Raw genomic sequence first — 6163 nt, 5'->3', positions numbered from 1 at the left:
GCAATATGTGCTGTAACAGAGCAACAGGGTCATCTAGTGCTGCTATAGCATGATTGATAGATAGATCTCGGATATTATGGCCTCATGCAAACGACCATGTTTGTTTTGCGGTCCGTGTGCCATCCACATTTTTTTGTGGGCCCGCTGAATGGGAACATAGTTTGCATTTTGCAGACATATTAGGTCTCTTTGCTGAATAGACATATGGATACTTTGGAAAGCACATGGATGAACTGTGTGCTTTCTGCATCCGTATGTCTGTTCCACCAAGGGATGGAAGATGTCCTATACTTGTATACAGAATGTGGACCACCAACCCATTAAAATCAATGGACCCACAAAGCCGATGCAACATGGACGACCTCCATATTTTGCAGAGCCGCAACCTGCGGACCACAAAATAGATACGGTCATGTGCATGAGGCCTAATTTACGTTTGGTTCTCCAGCGCGCCAAGAATGAACATGTCCATTCTTGGTGCAGAGTCTGCGTGGACACAATGGAAGAATGAGGCGGGAGTCTGCTCGAAGTTTAGTTCCATTCAATAGGGTTATATCAGAGAGACGCAAAGAGATAAATATATTCTATAAAGGCACTAAGGGGGGAATTTACTAACGGGTTTTCTGAGAATTTTTAACGGATGACCTATCCAATGGATAGGTCATCGGTATCTGATTGGTGGGGGTGCGCCACCCAGGACCCCCACCAATTAGCTGTTTGAGAAGGCACGGGGGCTCATGTGAGCGCCAAGGCTTTCTTGTAACTTAGCTTTAGGCCAGTTCATCGGTCATCTGTCAGATGGACTAGGCGCAGATCAGTCCCATTCAGACCTTCATGGATCAGATACTGAAGACCTATCGAGAGCATAGGTCATCAGTTAAAAAATCTAGAAAAACCCCTTTTAGCCCTGCAATTCTGGCTTCTAAAAGTTGCTTTGTGACTTTCTCAGCTTACTTTCGCAAAACTTTTGCGACTTTTGACTTCGCATTTTACACTACTCCAGTTTTAAAAACTGGGTGGGAAAGTGAGGTGGTCAGAAATGTTCATGACCTTAACTCCAGACTGATCAACTGAGACTTTTTTTTTTAAAGTTGCAAACTCACTCCAGTAGGAGGGTGGTGTAAAAAGAAACATTTCTAGACAAAAGTGTTAAGGCCTTATTCACATCTCCATCAAGAAGAACCGGCTGTCGACAGACAAATAACCATTGCATGCAACAGTTTTTGTCTGGTTGAAACCTGGCTGGAAAGTGGCCAGATTACCAGTGATGGTCAGTTCGCAGTGTTCGTCAGCGAACATATGCGGGCTGCTATCTTTAGTAAAGTAGACTCACCCGTCCGGCAATGCACAGCTAAGCCCTTACCTGTGCCTGTTCCGGGAGCCGGTCTGAAGTCAAATGCAGTCACCGGGACCAGGCAGTTCCGAGAATAGGAACAGCCTTCATCGGGCTCTTCTCGGAACTGCCTGCTCCCGGTGACTGCATTTGATTTCAGACCAGCTCCCGGCACAGGCACAGGTAAGGGCTTACCTGTGCATCGCCGGACAGGTGAGTCTACCTTACTAAAGATGGCAGCCCGCATGTGTTCGCTGGATCCTGTGAGATCCAGCAGGCTGCTCTGAGCTCTGCCCAAAACAGCCTGCCGGATCTCCTAACGGAATTGTGGACTCAGCCTTACGCCTCATGCAAACAAACTTATTTTCTTTCCGTGTCCGTTCTGTTTTTTGCTCTGTATGCATTCCGTTTCCGTTCTGCAAAAGAATAGAACATGCCCTATTATTGTCCGCATTACGGACAAGGATAGTACTGTTATATTAGGGGCCAGCTGTTCTGTTCCGCAAAATACGTCATGTCATCCGTATTTTTTGCGTATGTGTTTTTTGAAGACCGCAAAATACATACGGTCGTGTGCATGAGACCTCAGTTTAGAGATGCCCCAGACAAACATATGCGAGGTTTCATAAATTTGGTGGTAAACACAAAAACACTTCAAATATTACCCTCATGAAAAATGCTGCTCTTTGTATACAGGTCTTTATTAAGTGAATAACTGGATCACAATACAGTAGGTAGGTAGCTTGAAAAAGACTTTTGAGTCGAAACATTGCTTTTGTTCGGTGTTAATAAATACACGATTGGATTAAAGACTGGAGTGCTACGTTTTTTCCAAACTTTTTTTTTTGTAATTGAGGGGTCCCTTGGGACGGGGCTTGACACCGCGAGCACCTCTGCCATATGATGGACTAATATACGTCAGTAAGTGGTGCTGTACTTTTTCTATGCTTTTTATTGGATCACAATGCAGACACCACAAGAGCATTGCACAGTGGTGAACAAACACGGTGAAGAAGACAAAAGGCTCAGATTCATAGACGGACAGGTGGGAAAATATTAACATAAAGGGCAAGGTTATACAATGCTAAACAAACATGACCTACCTCAAATATAGTAGCCAAAGCAGAAACCATGCTTGCCACTTTTCCAGAGAGGGAGGTGGGAAGTAGAAAGGCTATGGCCTCCCGCTGCCTAGCAAATTTACTATTATTTACACCAGAAACTGACATAAATTACCATATAGCTCAAATCCTTTCACTTTCTGGAGCACAGAGGACCAGAAATGCACCAAATTAGGAGCATCTCAGTCCAGTGCAGAACTAGATCAAGATTGGCATTTGAAACACTGGTCTTGATAAGTTCCCTCCATTGTCTGTTAGAATGAGCTGAAAAGAGATATACTGTATATGCAAATAAAGTTAGTACAGTCTTGTGTATGCAGCTCCTATGCTTAACTACAAAGTCTGCGCTCATGCATTCCCCTTCCCTCTAAGCACTGTAGAGGCATCTATTGTCTGTGCAGGCCACACACCAGGTTGTACAGTCAGGTCCATAAATATTAAGACATGGACACAATTGTAACATTTTTGGCTCTATACACCACCACAATGGATTTGAAATGAAATGAACACGATGTGCTTTAAAGGGATTCTGTCATGACATTTGAGGCCTATAACCTAAACATATGGCCAGGTCCCTACTAATAACCTGAATGTGAAACTGTCCTTATTAAATGTGCCTGTGGCTCTATTAGCACATAAAACAGGTTTTTATAACCTGTAATTCACCTACCTAAGGTGCCCAAGGGGACATCGCTTCATACAGGCTGCCCGGCTGCAGCCATCTCCGTCTGGTGCCCAGCGCCGCCTTCCCACTAGAAATCGCCTTCCTCCCTTTCTATAGAGCCGCCTTCCTCACCTCAGCACCGCCTCTAAAATCGTCCGCTCCCTCAGCCAGATCCCGCGCGTGCGCACTAGGTATACCCTGATGCACGGGATCTGGCTGAGGGAGCGGACGATTTCGGAGGCAGTGCTGAGGTGAGGAAGGCGGCTCTATAGAAAGGGAGGGCGGCGCTGGGCACCCTGTATGAAGCGACGTCCCCTTGGACACCTTAGGTAGGTGAATGACAGGTTATAAAAACCTGTTTTATGTGCTAATAGAGCCACAGGCACATTTAATAAGGATAGTTTCACATTCAGGTTATTAGTAGGGACCTGTCCATATGTTTAGGTTATAGGCCTCAAATCTCATGACAGAATCCCTTTAACTGCAGACTGTCAGCTTTAATTTGAGGGGATTTACATCCAAATCAGGTGAAGGGTGTAGGAATTACAACAGTTTGCATATGTGCCTCCCACTTGCTAAGGGACCAAAAGTAATGGGACAATTGGCAGATAAAAGGTCCAGAGTTCATTTCAAGTGCGCTATTTGCATTTGGAATCTGTTGCTGTCAACTCTCAAGTTGAGATCCAAAGAGCTGTCACTATCAGTGAAGCAAGCCATCATTAGGCTGAAAAAACAAAATAAACCCATCGGAGAGATAGCAAAAACATTAGGCGTGGCCAAAACAACTGTTTGGAACATTCTTAAAAAGAAGGAACGCATCGTGAGCTCAGCAACACCAAAAGACCCGGAAGACCACGGACAACAACTATGGTGGATGACTGAAGAATTCTTTCCCTGGTGAAGAAAACACCCTTCACAACAGTTGGCCAGATCAAGAACACTCTCCAGGACCTTCTTATTCCTAAACTTTTCCCTCCACAGTAGGACTGCTGCCACTATGGGGAAAAGTTCCAGCAGCGCCAAATCCCTCACCCAGCCTCTACTCACCCAAGCGTCAGGCCACACCCCAGCACACCATTGCCCCGAACAATAAGCCCCATAGCCACATCCCCCCACCGCATCAGAAAAAAGGTCAAAGTCAAATGCCTCCACAACATCCCCCATAAACATATCCCGGCCATTGTACTGACTCAGAAACGATGCCCACACCCGTAAATCCTCCCTCAACTCCCTCCCTAACCTTATGTAATGATGCGGCGCCGTTACCCTCGCAGCCGCCAATCGCCTGCTAAAAATCCTCCCCATGGGCATTATACGGCAAGCAAAATTGAGCTTACCCAGGAGCGACTGAAGTTTTGCTAATCGCTGCGCCCTTCCCACCTCCCTTTCCAAATCCTCCAGCTTGTCCCGGGGCAGTCTACATTCCATGCGCTCCGAATCGATCACTATGCCCAGGAAGCTCAATTCCGTCGCGGGACCCACCGTTTTTTCCACCGCCAGGGGAACACCAAACGCAGCGAACAGCACCTCCAGTGAATGCAGCAATAAAGAACACACCTTTGAACCCGCGGGGCCAATACACAGAAAATCGTCTAAATAGTGAATGATAGATTCACATCCAGCCGAGTCCTTAACCGCCCACTGTGCTACGCACACGATAGCAAACAGCCCATCAGTAAACAACGATCAACGAAGAACCCCCCATCCCAAAAACACCCCAACAAATGCAGGCTATCCGGATGAACCGGCAGCAACCTGAACGCAGCCTCGATGTCTGTCTTCGCCATCAATGCCCCCCTCCCGAACTGTTTAACCCACTGCACTGCCGCGTCAAACAAGGTATAGACCACCGAACATAACGCTGGATCAATACCGTCGTTGACCGACGATCCCTTTGGGAAGGATAAATGATGAATGAGGTGAAATTTATTCGCCTCCTTCTTCGGAACCACCCCCAGAGGCGACAGGCGCAAATTCTCTATCGGGGGCTTCGAAAAAGGCCCATCCATCCTACCCAATCTCACCTCCTTCTCCAGCTTCTCAGCGACTACGCCTGGGTGTTCCCTAGCAGACCGCAAATTTTTTCTAATCAACACCGACCCGACGGAACAAAAGGGATACGAAACCCCCACAGGAAACCCTCCCGCAACAGTTCCGCGGCCTTTGCGTCCAGGTATCTAGCGAGGAACGGTTCCATCCTTTCCAGACGAACCGGCGTCACCCCCTTTGCTAGCACCCTCGCCTCCCCTCTGCCTAATCCCCCTGAATCACTGTGTGGCTCCATGGGACCCCCCACAGCTAGAGCACTCGTGCTTGAACTTGCACTTAGCACCGAACTTGCACCCCCCTTCATTAAATAGGAAACACAGTCCCTTAGCTGACGCTGCTGAAAAGGCCGACTGCCCTCCGACTCCCGACTCACCCCGAAACGACTGAGCTCCCGATTCCCCCCGAAAGGACTGGGCCGACCTAACCGGCGCCGTCACCTTCAACCACAAAGCTATATCTTTGTGATCCCATCTAATACTCGGGCGCACCGCCTTACGCTGCCTAAATTGTTCATCGTAACGCAGCCACGTCTGCCCCCCATACACACGATACGCTTCCCCAATGGAGTCCAGATAGCAAAACAGCGCAGAGCAGCACTCTGGCGCCTTCTCCTCTACCACACTGGCAAATATCGCAAACGCCTGTAACCAATTAGGGAACGTGCGCGGTATTAACCGGTACCGACGCTTCTCCTCTTCCTCCTTTTTACCCTCATCCTTCCTAGCCTTATCCAGGTTAAACTTCTCCAAGGGGAGCAGGGAAAAAATCTCCACATACTCCCCTCGCCAAATTTTTTCCCTAACTTCCTGCTTCAAATGGGCCCCCAACGGCGCCTCAAAGCAAACGTATACCTCCCCCCTTGCCTTATCGTCCAGCCGCACCCTATCCTCCTGTTCCGAACTACCCGCCTGCGTCTGCACTGATGCCGTGGCACTTTGCGGACCAAACACGGGCTGTCCTGTTTCCCCCATCCCACCAGAACTTCCCCCCAGGCTG

This window comes from Bufo bufo, chromosome 6, assembly GCF_905171765.1.
Source record: "Bufo bufo chromosome 6, aBufBuf1.1, whole genome shotgun sequence".
Lineage (NCBI taxonomy): Eukaryota > Metazoa > Chordata > Amphibia > Anura > Bufonidae > Bufo > Bufo bufo.
The sequence above is the reverse complement of the archived record's forward strand: the minus strand, read 5'-3'. Positions refer to the sequence as shown.